At 36.8% G+C, this 21,555-nt stretch overlaps 2 long non-coding RNA genes across 2 annotated transcripts in view; both read right to left on the reverse strand.

Moving 5' to 3' along the window:
• Nucleotides 1-10,973, reverse strand: part of LOC107314610 (uncharacterized) — an 88,439-nt gene extending 77,466 nt beyond the window's left edge. Inside the window, exon 1 of the long non-coding RNA XR_014946438.1 lies at nt 10,830-10,973. This is a non-coding gene — a long non-coding RNA (uncharacterized LOC107314610). The remainder of the gene's footprint in view (nt 1-10,829) is intronic.
• A 1,296-nt stretch (nt 10,974-12,269) lies between these two features.
• LOC146760694 (uncharacterized) overlaps nt 12,270-21,555 on the reverse strand; it is a 46,020-nt gene continuing 36,734 nt past the window's right edge. Inside the window, exons 3-4 of the long non-coding RNA XR_014946453.1 lie at nt 13,742-13,906; nt 12,270-12,366 (exon numbers count right to left, since the gene is read on the reverse strand). This is a non-coding gene — a long non-coding RNA (uncharacterized LOC146760694). The remainder of the gene's footprint in view (nt 12,367-13,741; nt 13,907-21,555) is intronic.

The raw sequence follows: 21,555 nt of genomic DNA on the forward strand, positions 1-21,555 counted from the left end.
TGTACCTTCACTTATGTCTTTGCCCAAAATCCACAGCACTGTGCATCGCTTTAAACTTGCAAGATAAACCAGAGCAAAGCCAGCAGTTCAATGTGCAATTAGGATGCCTCACTGCAATGTCCGTCTGCCTTGTTCCCAAAGCCATGCTGCCCATTGAGCTGGAGACAAGGTGTTTACCTCGTTGTAAGAGATCACTTCTCCCACTCTGATGTGCTGCCAAAATAATCCAGAACTAACTCTCCATTTAAACGCTAGTGAAAATAAAGTAACAGATAAATACTGGGTTGTTTACATTATAGTAAAGCAGTGAATTGAAATGGCTCGATCTATGAATCTTCCTTTATTCAGCAGAACCATGGGAAGTGACTTATTAACCAGTTAGATGGTAACAGCTGAATACTCTGCACCCTTGGGAAAACAAATAGACTATGGAAGCAATCAATGCAACATGAAATGCTACAAAATGCACATATTTCTCTGTAGAAGAGATAAAAGCCCAACTCCCTATTACCTCATTTTCCTCAGCAATCTTTTTCCCAACACCCATAAAACCCTCACTGTTACAGAGGAAGACCTTTGCCTACGGGAAGCCTGTTTCCCTGCACAGATATATCAAAATATGTTGCTGCTATCTTCATTCTGCTTTAATGCTGTAAATAGAACTAAAAATCTCCCATGAATAAGAATATATTCAAATTCCATCTTAAATTTCATGTTAAATATTTCTTCCAGAATGAAAACTGCATTTTAAGTATCTCTAGGGGACAATATTATAACAGTTACAGGAAAAGTAGTTGCTCATTTTGTTCTCCTTTAAAAACGGAAGAACCCTCCCCCCCCCCATGTTATCACAGACATCTCCAGGGACAATCCTGAAAAATAAAATACACAGCAACTTTTGTTTTGTTTTGTTTTGTTTTTACCTTTTTTAAGGGAAGATTTGTTAACAGAAAGTCTCGCAAACCCATACTATGCACAGTGATTGCGCAGACCCACAGTACTTCATGGCATGACTCAGACACCTGTATCCCACTCTAACACACACACACAAGACTACACACTTCCCAAACTCCCAAACTGACTGTTCATGGATGCTTAACACAGAATCCTGCATTACATACTGGCTTAGGAAGCACGTTTGATGCACGAACCCACCCTGTCTTGCTCTCAGCCCTCACTGGGGGCAGCCCTGCAGGTGCCATATCTTGCCCTCGGACCAGCAGGAAGCACATTGGCAGAAGTTCCTTTGATGGAGGTTTTGCCTCTCTGTGCATCCCACATCCAGCCACAGCTTACATCCTCATCCACTTGTCTAAACACCAACAGACCATGACAAAAGAGAAAATGTTCCTCAGTAACATTTATATCCTAATAGTGACTGCTTATAAAACTTTCTTTTTTATAAAGTCGATGGTACTGCCAGTGACTCATGTTAAGACCTCAAGCTGTCATCGCTGGTTTTGCTTGATGTCAGTAATCACCTTGTGAAGTGAATAGCTTTATTCCAAATAACAACAGGGAAGTCTTACTTGCCAAGACAATTAACTCTATTGTAACTGGGGAAAAAAATGTGACTATCAAGCAAAACTGGTGCTTTGCTGAGAATAGACAGTTTTATTTGCCTATACTGCAGCGATACTTGAATTCAGAGTCATTATCTCCAACCTGCTGGAGGCCATTCAGCAACCTGGTGTGAGCCAGCCAAAACACCTCCTGATGTCAGGAATTGTTTCTTCCCACTGCAGCTTGCCATGTACCACCTGCCTGCCCTGTGGGCTTGTATGTCTGCTTTCCAGGAGCAACAGTGAATGGCACGCTCGTGCAGAGCTCATCTCAGAGCTGCATCCCTGGAAACCTCTTGGGCCTGCAGGCATGCAGCGCTGGGGGCATGCTGGCATCCTAGCATGGTTCAGAGAGCAATACATCTTCAGCAATCAAACTTAGTGCCCGAAACAGAAGCTCCTGCCCAGCCACATGTAGGCATCAACTCAGAGATTAATTAAGGCATTTCAGTTTGGAGGTTATTACAATACCTTCAATTTAACACCCCTGTGAATATTTTGTTCAGCATGAAGTCCTGATACTTGGAGTTTTGCTTGCTTCAGGTTGAAAACAATGTTGTAGTAGCATTTCTGTCAGGAAAAACTCTACTTTTCAGTCTTTTCTAGCTATTATTTCAAACATATCTCTTAAAAATTTAAATAAATATGTATATACATCTATATAAATAATGGTCTGGCTAGGCATCATACTGAGAAATATTAGAGAAAGTATGTTCTGTTTCTCCATTTCTCAAAAATCCATTTACAGAGTTGCAAAGGTATCTGCTGTTACATGCAGCCAGCATTTTTTTCTGCCCTCACAGCAATTTTGCTTTATCTCTGAACTAGCACTTTAGGAAAGAAAAAAAAACAGAAATATTTTCTACCTTCACTTTTTCAGCCTCTAAGTGTTCTCAGCCTTCTGTTTATAAACAAGAGGTGGGGTTTGTTCCTTAAAAGTCTACTTGCATTTAACTGATCGTCAATAAGTACCACTCACATCATGCTCGGCACAGCTCACAGCGCTGCTCGCCCCCTGCTGCCCCTCCATTATGGCAGCAGCTCCTCCCCGCGCGCCCAGCCGTTACTGGGCAGCACGGAACTGCACCCGAACCGAACCTGGGCTGACAGCTGAGCTACGCGGTGGCAAATGAGTGATGGGTTGTGACACCCCTCAGCTCCCAGCCGCACCATACTTGTGTCATCACCTTTGGGCAGTGCGTGCATTTGTGAGCCACGGTTTGCAAAGCTGAAGCACAGGAACAATAAGGTTCCAACAGGACGATCTGACAAACACCGTGAGAGCTCAGTGCAGATTGCAGCTGCTGCCCTCCAACCAGGATGATGCATTGCTGGCACAAAAACGCGGTCACATCTCCCACTGCTTTCATGGTTTCGTTGCTCTCATCTTAATGTTTTTTTAAAAAAAAAAAAAAAAAAAAAAAAAAGCATTACAAATTACAATCAGTTTTGTTACTTGCAGACATTGACTACAGTATAATCCAAAAATAATGCCTCCTATTTTACGATGTGCTCCAGACTTGCTTTCCATGGAAATAATTAGGAGACATTACTTTCAGAGCAATGTTCATAGTTGCAGCCCTAGATGATTCCACTTCACACAGAGCAATCCAGGAAAGCAAAGAGGCTGGACACCCATGATTTGCAGTGTAAGACTGGTTATTCCAGATCAAAGCTATATAATGAAAAGCTGTTAAAAGAGAACCAGATAAAGAATAAACCTGTTCGGCAAATGAAAGTAGCCAATGGTAACGTGATAAAATACTGAAAGAACTATTAAAAAAGTCCATATCTCAAACCCTCAGCTAGATGAATACATATTTTAATACCACTTGATGAAGTGGGCTTTCATTTTTCTTCTACTACACAGTCTGTATAATGAAATTCTTTACAGGAATAGATCTGTTCACCCAAGTGTTCATTTTTCATTGGCATCTACATCTTAACACTCCATCTTTGTCACAGGAAGGAAATTTGTTTTACTTACCAAAGTTTGGAGCTGGAAGCTAGTGCTTTATTTACTCCCACTGATATCATAGGAGCAGTTTCCCTATCACTTCTACGTCATACTGGCTACATCAACTCCTGTTCCTACAGAACAATGTTCTGGTGATGGTAGACAGCAGGCCTCTTTGTAATTTTCTTGTCCTGTAACTTTTAAGGTTTTGAAAATTCTATGCATTCTCTGAGAGAAAGGATGCAGCCAAGACCTGCTATTAGATATATATGCCTTTGTTCCAGGCTAATCAGGAACATCTTTTTTAAAGTTTTATGTGACCATTACAACAATATATAATAACTGTAGTAATTCTATAGTTTTATGATATTTTGACATTGTTAATTTAAAAAACTTTTTTTTTTAATTTGAGCAATTTAACAAATGATATCTAAAATAATTAATTTTTCTCTTAAATTCCATAAAATATATTGATCCCTTATTGGATGTGAACAGGTACAGTTTAGCAGGTAATGATCTAGGTTATAGTCTTTCTCCAAAATTAAGCATTATATTTGAAAAAGCAAAAGAGTTTGATCCACAACAGACAATAATTATTAATAAATATGTAAAGAACTGTGTGTATTGGAAGCAGTTTTATGACTCACTACAATGTCAAACAAAGCTTATTTTTTATCACATCCTGATTCCCCTATACACAGATTTGCTGCACATACGCTGTTGAACTCTGAGTGAACATAAGATGTACTCTGTGAAATGTGTGAACAAACCGGTCTCATTGCCTTTTATTGTTCTGCATCCAGAATTGTGCATTGCCAGAAATTAGGTATATAAACAGTTACAACTTCTATAAGGTCTTCTAACTCCACAAGATAAATGATTGTGAGGCAACTTAAAGACAGGGTAACACTGAAAGGTTTGCACCTCTAGTACCAGTAAATCCCCAGTTACACTGGATGATTTAGGATTCCTGCTTCCTCAAACTAGTGAGTCGGGATTAAGATGGAGATAAATTATTCATTATGATTCCAGTTTACATGTTGTTGGGGTACTATCTTTACTCATCAGTATATGAAAATAGTATCCAGTATATATGGTTTGTATATGTGGTTTATATTAACTGTACCGCACATTTGCAAGTATTAAAGTACAAAAAGATTGCCAAGTTATCAGGAGTTGTATAGTGCATACAAGTGTTTTGAAAAAAAACTGCATGAAGAGCAATCACTTACACATGCACTGTTTGCAAATCACCTATTTATCCCATGTGAAGTTGTGGGATTTTTTTCTTAGTATTACTAAGTGTTATGATGTGCCCCTTGTATCACCCAAATAAATGCATCTACAAGGAAATCTTTATTCAACTATGTTTGCTGAACCCAGAAGAAAAAATATTTGATTTCCACAGAATTTAAAGATTTTCCTTTCCAAGTCAAGCAATCAGTTCTACTTAAAACATATCTTTCACATTCATCCATCGCTGTTAGTCTTACAGAAAATTTCTTTGCAGCAGGACAACGCCCACTGGGTGCTTACTACAAACTCATACCATGCTTAGCTTAAATATTGCTCACAACAGACCTAGTTTTCTAATAATTATTAGGCATGTCATATTAGCTAATCTGCTATGACATTTTTATCCTCTATGGGGATTAAAAGAAAGCCATCCTGTTGTTGTGAAAGCATGAACTAGAGAAGCTGTGATTCCCTGACAAGCCTGGATGGCTTTTGCACATTGAGCAACATTTATGTATGGAAAGTAGATCCTCTTCACACTACTTAGGCCAGAACACATCAATCAAATTAAAAATATCCATTACTTTAGTCAGTAAAAAAAACTTGGCCTTCCTGTCTCTGATCTCAAAGCCAAGGAAAAAAAGCTTGGTATACCACCAGACTTCATTTTGGGAAAGACTGGACATAAAGTTGAAAAAGTGTAAGATTATTCAAAAACGCTTCACAGCCTCTTTCTGTGGTTTTTCTTCTACTGTGATTCTTAAATCCCCCATATAGATAACTATGCAAGTAATTTTCAAAATTCATAGAATATGTGGCATTTCCATTTCTTATGCTATTAATAAAGATAGTAAAAGAATTGATGTATGCAAGGCACATTTCTCTTCTGGCAATTCTGGCTATTTGGGTAAAGTACAACATTTTTAAATTATGTGGTATATGAACTACTAGCTATTTTCACATTTTAGCTGTCAGAAAGAGTAAAGCCAGCACTTTTGAAGAAGAAACTAAAGGTCCATTTGCTAAGCTGAAGGCACTTAGCATTCCTGTCATATCATATCTGATTAGCAAGACCAGTAAAGGATAACAATTGTTAGACACTGTTCTTATTTCAAGGTTTGTGATGTTAAAAATTTAAAAATGCCTTAAATTATTTTCCTGTCTCAAAAAAACCCCCAACAACAACAAAAAAAACAACAACAAGACACAAAAAACAAAAAACAACCAGAGTTTTGAGCTTCTGCCAGCAAAACCAGAGTTTTGAGCTTCTGCCAGCAAATGAAATATCTTCTGAGTAGCAAAGGTTTTGTTTTCCATTCTGTTGCCAGTGAACCTGAGAGGCTCTGTGGCACGGAAGGCTGACATAATAGATGTTTCCTTTAGAAAACATGATTCCATTTGGGATGGGTTTTTTAATCTAACAGGGCAATCAGAGTGGTAAGTTGTTACCACATTACTCACTGTTTCAATCATTTCTTGCAAGGCAAAGTTTCTGCCCCCCACTGTTCCCACCCAGTAGCACATGGAATAACTTGAAGATGTGGCCTAAGATAGAATATCCTTCCACAAGACATATCTTTATTCTTTTTGGTGGTGTATGTTTATCACTGAAAACAAATATCTCAGTTAAGGTACACAAAGTATTAAGCAGCTTCTACTTAATGTTCTCCAAAAAAACAAATAACAAAAAGTAAGAAAGAAAGAAAAGAAAGAAAAGAAAGAAAAGAAAAAAAAAGAAAGAAAAAGAAAGAAAAAGGAAGGAAGGAAGGAAGGAAGGAAGGAAGGAAGGAAGGAAGGAAGGAAGGAAGGAAGGAAGGAAGGAAGGAAGGAAGGAAGGAAGGAAGGAAGGAAGGAAGGAAGGAAGGAAGGAAGGAAGGAAGGAAGGAAGGAAGGAAGGAAGGAAGGAAGGAAGGAAGGAAGGAAGGAAGGAAGGAAGGAAGGAAGGAAGGAAGGAAGGAAGGAAGGAAGGAAGGAAGGAAGGAAGGAAGGAAGGAAGGAAGGAAGGAAGGAAGGAAGGAAGGAAGGAAGGAAGGAAGGAAGGAAGGAAGGAAGGAAGGAAGGAAGGAAGGAAGGAAGGAAGGAAGGAAGGAAGGAAGGAAGGAAGGAAGGAAGGAAGGAAGGAAGGAAGGAAGGAAGGAAGGAAGGAAGGAAGGAAGGAAGGAAGGAAGGAAGGAAGGAAGGAAGGAAGGAAGGAAGGAAGGAAAGAAGGAAAGAAGGAAAGAAGGAAAGAAGGAAAGAAGGAAAGAAGGAAAGAAGGAAAGAAAGAAAAACTAAAGAAAGAAAAACCAAAGAAAAAACAACCCAATATTGCTTTCATTTTGCAGGTCTTGTGATTTAAAGCAAAGCTTGAATTTTATTCCTCGCAGGCAAGGCAGACAGGCAGAATGCTTTGGAGGAATGCAGAGGTCTTACGTGCACACTATGTTTGAAGGTGAACTAAATGTTTCTGCCTTAGGACATCCTTTCAGCCTTCTCTGTGCTTCTACCAAGTCTCCTCATACATCAGACTCCTACCCTGTTTGTTTTGTCTGAGTACCTTTTTCATCCCCTTTGCAGATGACAAATAGCAGAGGTCATGTATCACTCTTGTAAAATAATTACATTAACAGATGAAGAGTGGAATTGCATCAAAAAGTAAGCAAGTAGCTCTCTTTGAAATCATGTAAGCTAAGAGGCACTTTCTTTGCACAAATGGAATCTGTTTTCTTGAAAAAGCCTTAGGCAAAGCCTGCTCAGACTGCTGGGAATATATCCCCCTGTTTGTACCCATTGGCCTTCTTATTCATGAAGTTGGCTGACGAATAGTGGCAGCTCAGCAGTACTGGGAACATTCATTGCATTCACATTTTTCATCCTGTAGCTTCTGATTCCACTCTCAGTGCTACTGCTGCTGTTCAATGTTCCTGCTTCCTTATGATTGGGTCTCTACTTACACCACTAAATCATCACATGCCAGGACATAGCGCATATGTTTATAATCTGTTCAAAACATACTTAGTTTGCAACAAATAATCCTACTCTAGTCGCTGAATAACCAGACTGATCTTTGTGCCACATGGCTAGTCAACAGAACCGGACTAACTTGACCATCAGATGCTCAGATGCTCTGAAGCTGTGAGATCACAGCTGGTCAGTCTGTTTCTGTCAACTCAAACATTTGTTATATGTAACTACTCTTCTAAGGGGCTCTCCACATCATAGATTCTGAAATTTATCTTTTTCAGATACTAAGGTTCATTTAATAGAATACACTTTTCTTTCAATCCAGATTCCCACATTTCCTACCTAATTTATCTCTGTAATAGCACTGTTCACTTTTCCTGCAGGCCAGGGAAAAAAAGGTGGGTAAGAAAGCTTCTGTAACTAGTAAGACAAGTAAAAATAAACAACACTGTGGAACAATTTATCTCTTTGATGGCAGAAAGTATCAGGGGAAATTTAATTATTGAGTAGAGGTGACTATTTTGATTTTTAACGTGAGGCTTTTCTTACATTGCATAAAGCTTTTACAAGGTGAGACTGAATCTTTAGTTAAGCTTTAACAACAGGGCATCCAACTACAAGCTGAAGGAAACAGAAAAATTACATGACAACACTGCCAATTCTTTCTGCAAAAGATCTACAGCATCTCACCACAAATGAGATGTCAATCCTGTAATTAGCAATTCAGTCAGCATTAATTGTGTGTATGTTACTTCACATCAATCACTGTCATTTCCAGGATGTTTTATACAACCTAATTTGTAAACAATATGCAAAGGTTTAATACACTTTAAATTAATATTGTGAAACATCTAGCATAACCTTCAATGAATACAGATAACTGTGTGCACATGTGTTTTGATTCCTAAGTAGGAAAAGGGAATGTTTCAGCTATTTGTTTCTATATGAAGACTGTTAAAATCATATTAGGTCCGGCAGGAAACCAAGCATTAATTACTAGCCAAAAACATTGTAGCGAACCTGTAACATTTACCTTCAAGAATGAAAAGAATGAAAAAGTAGGAGTATCAAAATAAGTTAAAGGCAAAACTCATTTCAGCAAATCATATCTTATGAAGAAATATCTATTCTTGATTTAAGATACTTCCAGGAAAGCGTAATTCATGGCAATCCTTGGTAACTGTGGATACAGATATTAAAACTATTTTATCCTCTGAGTCTCATTTTTCAGTTTCAAACTTCACAACTATTTTTTAATATTTATTTTTGTGTGATAGACTTTAAGAAGTCCTCCATAGGAAAATTATATTTCTCATATATTATTACATATATATTTCTTACATAATGATTACTACAACCATACTTATGCCTTTAATTTGATAGATTAAATAGATGGAGCTCTGAGAACTCTTCCTCCTTAATATATTTTTCTGAAGCTAAGATATTATACTGGCTCTTCTAACTGATGATCAACAACCTTGTTGAGTTGTGAACATTAGTCTTCCTCTGGGAGACCTCTGACAGTGCCAAATGAAACTTCTACTTAATAGCCTCACGATGACATTAAAATCTTTCCTCTCCCCTATACCATAATCCTTAGATATGTCTCTATGTGAGACATGAGAGATCTCAATGACTGTGAGATTAAGGAATGCTGAAGCACAAAAAGCATAGTAAATTTTGTCTCACAGAATGTCATGAAATTAAACAGATCTCTGACTTCAGTGTGTCTCCTCTGGAAAGCTCAGCCCAGACCACAGTCTGTAACTCTTGGGAGAAGCTGCTGAAATCCAAATTCTAAACTAGCTGCTGTCTTTTTCTTTAACCTGGAACCATATTTATTCTAAGAAGCATATACACATTGTAAAGCTTAAGCACTGGTTTTCATAGTTTTCAGTTCACAAGTCAAACTTTGTAATAACCTGTAACTTTTTTAAATAGAAAATATCTTGTTATAAAACTTGCCAGAAACAGAGGGGCATTTTTTCCTTTTAAAATGAGGTAGCATTTTCAGCACTTCATGCCCAACACTTACCCTCACCTTTTTTCCCCTGATCCTTCCTTTTCACAATGCAGTCAAGAAAAGATCTTTCTTTCTACTACCAATTTAATATCTCAGACTCTTTTCTACAGCTGTTCTAGCCAATCTTTCAATCCCAGATTTTTTCTCTAATTCCTTTTTACAGTCAATACTGTCTATACTTACTTGCTCTTCATTACATGTATGCACTTGAGCTCATTCTTCAACTTGTGTTCCCATTTTCTTACCTTTTTACTACAGTCAATTCCCACCAAGTCTGATGACTTAAGACTTTCTCTTATATGGACAATGGACATATTTTACACCACATTCTACTGTTACCTGTAAATAAGTAATGACTTATCTACAAAACTCATTTAAAAATACGGAGAAAATAATGGAGTCGATGGCTGTGCCAAGTAATAAATTCTGGAAAGTAAACCAACTTTGATATTTTGAGAACTTATAGATGATATTCATGGGAAACAATAAAATCTATCAGCAAGTGTAATTTAGTGTGCGTATCTTTTTTTCACTGGAGGAACTACAGTAAAACAAAAGAGCCCCAAAGAAAGCCCGAGCCAATGCTGTACTAGGTTCTGAAGACATTGGTTAGGAAGATGTTTAAGAACATGCTTGCCTTCCAGCATGATTAATCTTATTACTTTTAATGGAACTATTCACATAGTTCAGTTACACTTGCTGAAACAGTGTATGTTTGCACAAAGTGATGGGAAAGAAAATCTGTCATCAAATTTTCACAAAACAAACCCACTAAACTAGTATTTTGCTATTATAGCTTCCACAGTTGGCTGGCCTCAAAGAGCCATTCAGGAATCAAACCACCAAAGCTAAAAGCTACGCATCATTGATCCTTTTATTTTTTGCAAATGGAAAAACTTTTTGCTCAGTTAAATATTGACCGGATTTCTGGCATACACCTTATTTCTCATTTTAGCTTCTTTCACTCAGAGGAATTAGTACTCTCACAATTCAGGTGTAACAGAAAACATGTTGTAGTGACACAGTGCAGCTTATTCAGGAACAACAACACTTATAACTGCTTAGAAAAGAAAACATCTAGGTCAGGATAGATAAGCAAAGAATATACCTGTCAGTAACTGGAAGCATTAATTGGTTCTGGATTGTTCCTGAAGAACTGTTTGTGACTCCTTTTCACAGTGCTCTTGCCACTCAACTCCGCCTGTTTTTGTAGTTTTCCTGCTTTCCTCGTGTTCACTCAGTCATGGTGTGCCTGTTGTATGGCCATGGAAATGCTGCTTATTTCAAGATTCTTGCAGGTTCATTCAGATTTGCCTTTCTGACAAATAGCTCAAGAGGGAAATTACTATCTTTGGTCCTATTGGGACACAATACAAAAGTATATCAGGAACTGCCTCAGGTACATTTCACATAAAAAACAACACAAGAATTGACTGCTTCTTCTTCAGCTGCCATTCCTACTCCAAGTAATCCCTGTTTCTTTGGGAGTATTACAGTGAAATTCTGTCCTTCTGAAATTAACATCACTTTAAAGGAGTTGAGACTTCCCACGGACTCATTAAATCCACCCCCACAGACTGATTGATTGTATTGAGTGAGAAGTCTAGTACAAACCTGGTTTTGGCTCTAATATGCCAGGACCCACCAGCAGAACTCTTACATTACCTCCAGATATCATTACCATGCTTTCACTACTCCCACTCTACAAAATTAGAAATGCAGGTTTTGTTCTTATGTGGGTTAGAACATAGTCTATGCCATAAGTGACAAAAATAGTGTCTCCACATTGCTCATCTCAGGCACACAACTTCTGTATATTTTGAGTCACCATTTGGAGATTATCTGGCCTGATATACCACATTTCTTTTTAAGATATTTTTCCTCATCTTCAGACAGTCTGGAATCTTATACTTGCTGATGTTAGAAGCACCCAGAACATAGCTAGAAATTTCGTCAATATCACAATTAGATTTCTGTATGCTACTGTCTACCTTTAGGGCAAGAAACACTACGTATGAATTAATTTACCTTCTCTATAAAAGGGAAATGCATTTTGGTGTAAGGACAGAACAGACAGATATTCTGTACTTCACAACAGCCTGTAGAAATATGTTCATAATAACGCAGACAGTAAGCTATGAAAATATCTTGTGAAGCTCTACCATGGATGCTAAGATATTAGTAACCCAGTTTTGCATATACTGTTGATCCATGCTCCACACCACATCGCAACATATGCACTTCAACAACTTTCACTGCATAAGCTAATATTGACATGGGAGCTAAAAAAATACGTTATTTTAAAGTGGGAGAGGTTTGATAAGCTTTTGTAGCCAGTTGCACAAACAGCTACAATAACAGGAGGAAGATTAGTAGAAAGCAGAAGGGAATGAATTTTCCCTAACATTATATTTCAGAGATGAGGAGAACAAAACAACACCTATTCCATTACATGTTTGGCACAACAGGCTTCTGTCTTTGGGCCAGATGTGAACATTTTTTTAAAGGCAAGTGGAAATTTAATTAGAATGTACTGTGGAGAGACTGACCTTGCACTCATCTGAGTTTCCATTAAAGTTGCTATATAAAGCATTTGATACATTGTGGGCTGCAGCTGTCAGCTTCAAGAGCTAGTTCTGAAAGCCCTAAAAAAGAATTAATTGCACAGTAATGTTTGTAGCACTATGATTAGCACAGCTTGCAGTTCCATTTCAAGAATAACTATTTAATTACCAGCAGTCAAAAGAGGCAGTTCAGACAGTCTCCAGGTCAAACTCTCAAAATTATTAAGTATGCACACAATTCCCTTTAATTTTGAAGAATCTTGCCAGTTTTTATCACTGCCCAGGGTCTCACTCAGTAAAAGTAATTGCATTTTTTAAAAACAAATACTTTCTTCTGAAATGTACTGTATTTTTTCCACAATGACATCAACCTATTGCATCTGTTGTTATAACCTTATGCAAAATGACACAAAAAGAACTGAATACCAAAGTATTTGCCAGTTCATCTCCTGACAAAATTAGATGCAATCCAGAACTTTTTCCTGATTTGACAGGTAGTAGAACAAAGCACTTGTATTTTAGGTGCTATCTGTTTTATCTGAGAAAATTTTTTTACATATTTCAACAATGCCGAGAATGCAGGCTTCCAGATTCACATATAAAATGGTAGCTTTCATTAATCACTGATTAACTAGGCAGCAATCCAGAATAGCAGCTTGCTCTGAGCTTGATACCAACTGTACATCCATCAATAGAGCTCTACTATATCCAAGAACATTGCGTACTTCCACTAAAAATTTCCGAAGCAGAAATGCCAAAGATTGCAATAATGAATAATTATTTGTTATTACTGCCAATGAGTTAATATACTAATGGATCCCTGCCTTATTCCCTGCTGTAAGCTAACAGAATGTTAATGTATGTTTTTATGTGGTAACATTACTCAAACTCTGAAACATGACATTAATCTTAGCAAGGAGGCTCTGATAGTTTGCTGAGTAAAAATATTGAAGCACAGAATAAGTGCAACCCCATCGTCTTTCAGTACCATTGCAGTTCTGCAGAAAGCTCTGTTAAAAGCTGCTGTCTCTCGAATAGCTTCTAAATTAGTATATACACTATTACTGATTGCAGAAACATGAAAATAAATGCAACTAGAATTCATTTGTTCTGTTCTCCACACAAAAGCACTCAGGAGATGAAATAATTGCTGTTGTCACTGTAAATCCTTTAGCATCAGATACAGCAGTACAGAGCTGGGCAGAAATGCCCAACTCAGAAATACAAGGTTGTCTGTACAGGCACAACTAGTATGCATCTTTTCCTGGATGTGGTGATCCCATCTCTTAAGAATTTCTGTGGCTTCATCGTTCACCCAGACCTCTTGAACAAACTAAGCCACAGCCATTGGATAAGGTATCTAAAAATGGCATAATTCTAATACTGTCTATTTGTAGAATGAGGACAAAGCATTAACCAGAAGTTTGTTGTCAGTCATAATTGCCTTCATTATTACCTTTGAAGTAGTCTTTTTGTTAACTTTGATGCCTCCTTCTAACTCTATAAATCAACAGCAGCTTGCATTTCTATATGCTAGCACATTTTTCTGTACTGTAGTCTTCTGCGCTGATACATCACACTCTTTTTACTTGCATCAGCCCAAGCAATAAACTTCAACTACCTGAAATATAAAACAAGCACAAATGTAGCAACATTGATGTCTTCCAGATAAACTGTAATAAATATTTCCAAGCAGACACCAATCCAGTCAACACAGACAGTTTGACTGATGGATTTAAGTCTGGATTAATAACGACGTGACATACCTTTCAAAGGTTTAAAAGTTTTATAAACAAACAAAAAAAGAATTTTTTTTGATGTAAATATATATATACACACATATATATTAAAAATAAATACATATATATGTATGTATATGTATATGTATTCAAAAAATATATATGTATTTATTTTATTATTTCCTTATGAAATTTTCCATGTGTGGAGTTCATGCATAACTGCAGAAATAGTAGTAAATTGCTGTTAGTAACTCTCTCCCCTGAATAGGCCAGTGTGGAAATAGAGAAAACTAAAATCTTAACTTCATCTTTCCATTGCACAGATAGTACATAGATGTCCTCGTTTGCTTATCCTACAAGGCCGGGAATGGATCAAGTTGTGAGCCATTAATAGTTCTTCAGAGAACACGCAATTTGTCCTGAAAGGCTGTTGTGTAGTACAGCTCATGCATCACGTTCACCTTGTGAAAAGCAAAATTTCAAGGCCTCACAGGACAATCCAGCCCACCAAATAGTGAGGAAAACAACCTTTCTCTGGTGAGCAGCAAAAAATCTTCTAACTGCCAGCAAAATAAACCAGTTAAGTTTTTCAGCCCTGCTGCAGTTTCCTAATGAAATCACAGACAGCTCTGCAGGGGCAACTTTCTTCTTCAAAGCTTTTTAGAAATACTGAGTAATCTTTACATTCCTCCTGTGGGCAGGGAAGTATTAGTGTCTGCTAATTAAAACCATTACAGAAATAGAGGTGTAGAGAAGCTTAAGAGTATAGTTCAGATGTTCTGAGAGGAAAAGACAGCCCACACATTCCTGAGCTAGAGAACAGCTTGCTATGTTCAAGTTCTGTTTTCCTTTTTGCTTTGCTAAGAGTCAGTGCATCTGGTATAAAGATGAGGTTCATTCTTTTCCCCTCTTCCCAATGAACTTGATGCTAGTAAAAAGGTAGAGAAAATAAAAGCACCAGCTCTGTTTTGCCCATCTTCTAAAACTCACAGATAGATTGCCTAGCTGAACATAAAAGAGAAAGTCACTCAGCTGTGATTTCTCCAGGAAAACAATTAGACCATCTGAATTCAAGAGCACAAAATACCCCCAAAAACCACAAGGTGAGAATCAGGGCATGTTTGAATCTAAATAACTATATTCACAAAAATACCCCAACATACTGCTTCCTGACATACAGGAATAAGCAATATTTCTTCCCACCTTCCTCAGAGATCATTCAAATGCATTTTAATAATTCAAAATGCATCATTATGGACTTCCCTACTGATTGCATACGTAGGAAGCAAGCAAAGAGAATGGAATAATCTTTCACTGTTCTATCCTGAGTCACATTTTTTGCATGAAAGATTTTGCAAGCGGAAGATAATTTTACCTGCCTGAACTACAACTCCTGCCTTGTAGCACACTATACTTGTACTCTTGACTTTTTACCATCTTGAGGCATAAAAAACCTCAGTCAGGACCTCCAATACTCACTACGCCAGTATGAATTCTTTGAAAAGGAGTCTGAGAGTGGCAAGGGTATATCTGATCAATTGTGATTTATCAGGTTGCCCCAGTCAGACAAAAACATGACCACCCTTTTGTGGCTTTCATTTCTCTTTAGAGAAATTGTTATTCTAGTTGTTTCATCTACAGACAGAACAACTGTTTTCCCATTCAGGAAGGTTAGGTCCACTGTAATCATAATGATTAGTTTTACATCTAGCATAGTTAGGGATAATAGTTACAAGGGAAACACACAAAGAATCTTATACTTAATATAATTACAAATTTGTTATCCCCTAATGTCATCAGAAAGATTGAGCAGTTCCCAATGTCATCTGAAACAATGAGCAGTTATTTTCAGGCTGCAGTTTGAAGATACTATTTTTCATGTCCACAAGACATATCACAGAAGGAAAAAAAACTACATCAACACAATTTATCTAATTAGGATACATCAGCTCTGAACATTGTTCAGAGGTGTGGTCACTGAAAATGTTTAAAGCTATTGCATTAGGGCAATTCTTCAGTAACAAGGGTATGCAAATCACCTTCTTTGAAGATGCATCAGGTCTTAATGTTTTCATGACAACTTGGGTTACTTATTCCTTCCTGTGCCATCACAACACTCCCTACTGTGTTTTACCATTCAAGAATATTCAAAATGTGTAGCTGATCATATACACTTTCATAGATGGATGAAAAATTAAATCCATGGCTGAAAATTCCAACACTTCCTTGAAAAAATAGCTATGTTGGAAAGGATCTATCAAGCACCCTAAGTAGTGAAGAACAATGTTTTACCTAATAGTACCAAGTACCTTTCTAAAGAGCTTCACATCACATACAAACCAGCAACTGATAGCACAGGATACAGTCTGTTGATTAAGTTAGAACTCTGGCATAAAGTAGACCTCTGCCAAGAAAAAAATTCATTTGTCTTGCTCTTACTTTCACGGTGTTTCTTCCATCCACAATCATTACCACACTTTAAGGAAATTCAAAAAAAAGTACAGTAAACTCAATTTTATTACTGCCAGTTCTCTCTCCATGTTTTCCTTTGTCTCAAACACACAATCTTCATCATAAGCAGGGAAAGAAGGAAATTGAACCTTTCTTCCAAAATGACAGTGAAATAAGGTGAGCACTGTGAGAGGTGTCTGTTACAGGATTCTTATATTCTCTGCCTTCTACTTGTAGCGATATAGGTACACTGAAATCCATGTCAGTTGTCTGCATATCTTCGTGGAACTAGTTCTCAATGATTTGAACTGATTCCACTATGCTACTTCACTCTCACAGCCAACTGCTACGCATGTTCCAAGGACATCCTTACATCTAATATATTCTTGCAGAATCTACCAAGAACAGAAATGAAATACACTGACAAACATATTACAGAAACATCCTAAGACATAAGAAAGTATTTCTCACTTTCCTTTCTAATGCCAAAGACACAGTCACCATTCTGGTGGGGCACCACCAAGTTTGCTTTTTCAGCATTTGTCTCTATCCTTTGTGCTCTGGTCTTAAAATCACCTAGAAAATATAATTAGAACTGCACAGGTGAAACTAGAACATCATCAACAAAAATTCTTACATGGGGCATTCTGCTCTAACACACAGAAGGCAAATTCTGAGAAATGGAAAACAATAAGTTAGAAAACAACAACTAAAAAAAATTAACATAAACTGTAATTTGTGTTTTAAAATGGAGTTTACAGAAGTTCACCCTCATCCACGATGTAAATACTTGTATTTTCTGTGTAAAGAATTCCACCTCAGATCAAATTCACAGTATTGCTTCGTTCTTGCAGACAGCAGAGTCTTCTAAACAGTGACAAGTCTGCATTAAAATAATGATACACAGCATGAAGAGACAAACTATTTCCTCAACATTTTTCTCAGTTATCTTTGAGACTCTTCTTTCTGAAGTCACAGACTCTACAATTACATTCTCTTCTCTGTTCTTTCTATTTTTCTTCCCTGCATGTTTATTTTAACATAAAGATACATCTAAGAACCTACATCATAAATGTCACAAGCCCTTTAAAAAACAGAAGCCACAATGGTCCAACAATCTGCGAGTCAAAATTTCAGCACTTATCATCCTTGAGCAGCTAAAGTGGTCATAACAAGGATGGTCTCCTGACTTTTGAGCACAATATTAACTGGAAATAACTTTGCTAGCTGGTAAATTGACTAATTGAGTATTGCTTATTTTATTGCATTAAGATCAACCAAGAGAAACGTATTCCTCTAGAAGATTTGTTGTACATTAATGTCTAGTAGAAGACAATTCTCACTCTCCATAATTAGCAAAAACAAAACAATGCAGAAAGCAGAAGAAAAGAGGTTTACTGAGGCCAAATATCAGATGAATTATTAAGATCCCAAGACTGCTAAACACTAATTCATCAGTACAGCTTTGTACAGTGAGGTTTTACAGTTTCACAATAAACTACCATATCTAATCTCAGTACTAACTATAATCAGTTAAAAAAAATCTTCCAAGAAATAAACTCTGAAAATGCACTGGGGAAATCTAGAAACATTTATTTACATGCAGTTAAAGTAAATGGTTTATTTCGTTCACTCTGCTGTGAGATTGTGTTTGGTTTTTTTCTGCATAACACTTTGCACAGCTATAATAACACGAAGTGAAATGTGAATTGCCTATCTACGTTTAGACTAATTAACTGATGAGAAACGTGCATTCTGTTTGTTGTGAGTGCCATGTTACCTCTTGGATTGCCAAATGAATTTCTTCTCAGGGAACTGTTTTGCTTGGTTAGCAGATATATCCTCATCCCATTTTTTTGGATAGAAGTGATAGATAACAGCATAGTTAATGGACAATCAAACAATAAAGTTTGTGGATCTGTACCATGATGACACACTGTAGACATACCAAAATTTTTAGTGTACAATTACTTTGAATGTTATTTGAATGCTAGAATTACACTTCCAAGATCTTCTATTTGACCCTCTCTGAATGGATGAACTGTTATGTTTCACAAAACACAACAAAAACCACCCCCACACACTGAAAAGTATTTGGTTTTCTCCCTTAAAATGTGGAGGATCCCTCTGAAATAATCCCCATATATTTAACAGGGCTTGACTCTTGCAGTTTAACTAAATAACTGCCAACATCTAACATCTGTCAGTACTGACAGCCACCTGAAGATACAGAAGCATTTGCCAAACCTTTCTAAAACATCAGTTTTGTAGCCTGTCATGATGTACAAAGATCTTTGAAATCTCAACATCTACACTCAATTATCACACAGCAGTATCTAAGATTATATAGATAGAAAGTTACTATCATGTAACAGCTGCGATCACAGCAGGCTTTTCTTAATAGTGATAAAAGCTACTGAAAAATCTGAACGAGGAGGAAAAAGAAAAAAAAGCAGATGCCAGAGAGGAAGATTAGAGAAAGAGTCATAGGCTAAAAGCAGAAAAGATGGCAACTAGAATAAATCTTGGGATGATGAGTATAACATTAAAAAAAAAACAAAAACAAAAAAATAAAGCAAAAAATAGTACTGTTATTTTGTTACTAGAGAAAGAGACAAACAAAGATTTAAGGGTCGGTGCACAAATGGATCATGCTACAAGGAGGGCAGTTCCTGTGGTATTACACATACTATAATCATCAACAGATTTGATGAGGCCAACTCCTTAGTATGTGTCAAGCTCCACTGATTTAATTCTTTTAAGAAAAGATAAACATAGTAGTAGATTGTTCTCTTTTACAGATGGGAATAACCCTAGTGCAAACAAGAATATTTATACTAGTTGCAAGGAGGGTGATGGGGCTGTAAAGTTTTGAGGTTATACAAGACACTTATATCACACTACAGGAGCTTCAGAAGAAAATATAAATGTTGATCTTCCAGAGGTGAAAAGGAATTGATGCAAGTATTCACCAATGAGGGTCCCAGACTCTATATTTTCATCTCTCATAACTTATTTTTAAAAAGCAAGTGTTAAAAAATTGTAATCCCTGTTATTCAGTTTTCTAGGAACAATTGCATATATTCCCAACCAATTTTTTAGCCCTGGAGCAGTGAGGCACACAGTCTCCATAATCATTTTGTGCATTTACCTTACCTGTATGTTTTTTCATGCTATTGGCCCTGGTTATCCTGCTGCTTCCTTTCTCTCATACTGTACTCTGACAAAATAATTCCACAAAATGTCATTCAAAACAGCAGAAGAGGTCTGCCCTCTATTATCTCCCACTAAATATCTCTAAACAGCTACCTACAGTCAGTCAAAATTTCTGATTTGAAATTTGAAAAGTAACTTCACAACTGAAACTTCACTAGCATGGATGCATGTTAGCAATATGAACAGGAGAAAATTAGTATTTTAGAGAACCGGGCAATCATCTAGCACAATTTTCACACTCCCTTAAAGATCTAATATGGATCAGCCCACAGAATTGGATATACTTTATATATTTAATATATTGACTGCACAGTCATGTCCTGAAAAGGATCTAAGCTGATAGCCAGTCTCTTTTGGCAGATAGCCAGTCTGAAGGATTATTTATTTCATACTAAACAATCATTTCTACTTTGCCCTTATTCTTTTTCATAAATAATCATTCTGAAATTGCAAAGTACAATTCCACAACCCAACAGAGTAAAATCAAATAGCTTGTTATCAGGAACTGGAATCTTTGCTTATCTGATTTTATTATTCTTTTTTCTATAAAAAGGATGAAAAATCAAGCATCAGTTGATGCAATTTTTCATCCTTGATAGAAATTCCCCAGCATTTTCTCATTCCGCACACTAACCCGTCAACCAGAAAGTATGGAAAACTTTTGCACAATCTCTGTAATCTACTCTGTAAGCTGTAATAATTGCACCAGGAAAAAGAAGTGTAAAAGTATTAAGACATGCTACTAATCCATATGATTTATGCTCTTTGCAAGTTGATTTTGCTTGTGACTTTTACTTTGTTCAGATAACAAACAACAACCATTTGGTCCCCTTCTCAAAGCACACTGATTATTCCAGCTGTTTTCAAACTCTTCTGCTAAATATATATTTTTTTAACCTTATTTTAAATTAATATTCACCATCTTATTTTTCAAAGCTTGCTTAGTAAAGGCAAGTAATGAGTGATCATTTTGAGTAGCTGAGGCTTCAATTTAAACAGTGCAAAGAAGTGACAGTTCAGTTTTAACTTTGGTGAAAAGCAGAAAGTTCTTGAGCAAAGGGGCATGTACTGCCAGTCTTGCTAGATCCTTTGTTCTGGGCAGCTATAATTTTTTCCTATACTGACAAAGGAAATGCAAAGTCATAATTAAATCACTTCTGTGGAATTGTTTCCTGTTCCAGACACATACCTGTTGCCATAACCAAACAAGTTAGTGGCCTTTCACTGCTTTTCCAGACAACACCCTGTAGACATACGTTTATGAAATAGCAAAGCATTTTACCATGAACAACTTTACTGTCCCAATGTACTCCAGCGCTAAGTTTTGACCATAAAATCAAGCAGGAGCAGACAGTGCCAGGTTAATCAGCTGTGCTTCAAAACATATGGAATATTTCTGTGCTGCTGTTCTAAAAGTTTTGTACCTTTGTGCAGACGCAACTATTAATGAACAGCCTTTAAAAAGTATTACTTTAGATGAAATATCTTAGGTAAAGCCAATAAAATATGAACTCAAAATCTGTTTTCCAGCTTGCAATGCCTTGAAATACAATCACCTGAATTGAATGTATATCACAAAAAAATCTACATTGTTCAAATGGTGCTTCAGATTTGGTGCAAGTATGACTAAGTATACCTTTCTTGCAGAACAGTGGGTTGCTGAAGATCTACTTTGAGACCTTGGCCTGCAGGGTAGCAATATAACAAAGTAAACTTTTCTTCCATTGAAGGTCATAGATGTTTGTCATACTGATCTGTCATGTTACTCCCAACATGCTCCAACAATGGCTGAACCTATATTATCAGTATTGCCAATGAGTCAGCATGAAATCTTCTCTGTGGGAAACAAACAAACAAATAAACA

The sequence above is a fragment of the Coturnix japonica genome, chromosome 5, assembly GCF_054131305.1.
Source record: "Coturnix japonica strain WE chromosome 5, WE-NBRP24, whole genome shotgun sequence".
Taxonomy (NCBI): Eukaryota; Metazoa; Chordata; class Aves; order Galliformes; family Phasianidae; genus Coturnix; species Coturnix japonica.